This window comes from Crocuta crocuta, unplaced genomic scaffold (genome assembly GCF_008692635.1).
Source record: "Crocuta crocuta isolate KB4526 unplaced genomic scaffold, BGI_CrCroc_1.0 scaffold243, whole genome shotgun sequence".
NCBI lineage: Eukaryota > Metazoa > Chordata > Mammalia > Carnivora > Hyaenidae > Crocuta > Crocuta crocuta.
Window position 1 is genome coordinate 3,230,972 of NW_027529596.1, and position 1,071 is coordinate 3,232,042.

A 1,071-nucleotide genomic window follows, 5' to 3' on the forward strand; every position below is an offset into this window, starting at 1 on the left:
TATCTTATAATTTTAGCTATTAGATTTATGGAATATTCACAATGAAAACGAATCAGGCACATACTAAATCCATGTAAGCACATCTATGTTTTTTGGAATAACTGAGCTGAGTAAACAACTTATTTTAAAAAAATAAAATATCCAAGAATTCAAGATCATCATTTCTTGAGCGCAAGTCATGAATCTTTGTATACATGTGGTATTAAATTCAAAGAGCAAGAAGCTGAAGGTGTGTGGTCTGAAGAGCGTAGGGTGTTGGCTTATTCATTTTTTTATGGCTTCTTCACTCCATGACCCTTGGCAAAGCAATTCTCTTTCTTTTAGTTTGCTCACCTAAACAATGGGTAGAAAAGCACTTGCTATGCTACTGTTTAGCCTAAACAATGCTTCTGGTTGCTATGTCATATTTCCCAATTATTTTGTTTTTATTTGTTTCCAACCTTTCTCCACCCAAGTTCTGAGATCTCAAATTCACTGATGGTAAAAGAAATGAAATTGGAATTCTTAACAGATGTTCCACCATAAATTCTTATGGGCTTCAGCCGAATGCATGGCAAGCTTTACGGCTGCTTATGAGGGTTAATGAGATTAACATCTATGAAAGGCTCTTGGGAGGAAACAGCAGGTTAATCCACATGCTGAACTCACAGAGGCACATTATATCCCCCGGTTTCCCAAACTGTGACCTACTAATTACTTTCATTAGAATTACCTGTGAGTTTACTTAAACTGTAGATTACAAGAAGATTTGGTAGACAATAATGAATCAGAAGTCCTAGAGCAGAGATTGTAAACCTGCATTCTTAAAAAAAATCTCAAGATTGGGGGTTTTGTGAATCTCATTTGAGACTTTTATGCCTCAGACTTTCTTTACACAATAGGGCATGGAGAACAAGCTTGAGCCGAATGTCACAGCTGAAATCAGGGCGGCTGCTATCATTCACGGTTACTGTTCTCAGCTTCCTCCTTCCCCTGGTTAGACTGCTAGTTTACAGCTCCCATGGAGATACTCAACCGAAACCATTTGTAAGTGATGGTAGCAACTGTTTACTAGAGCGATGCTATCCAGAA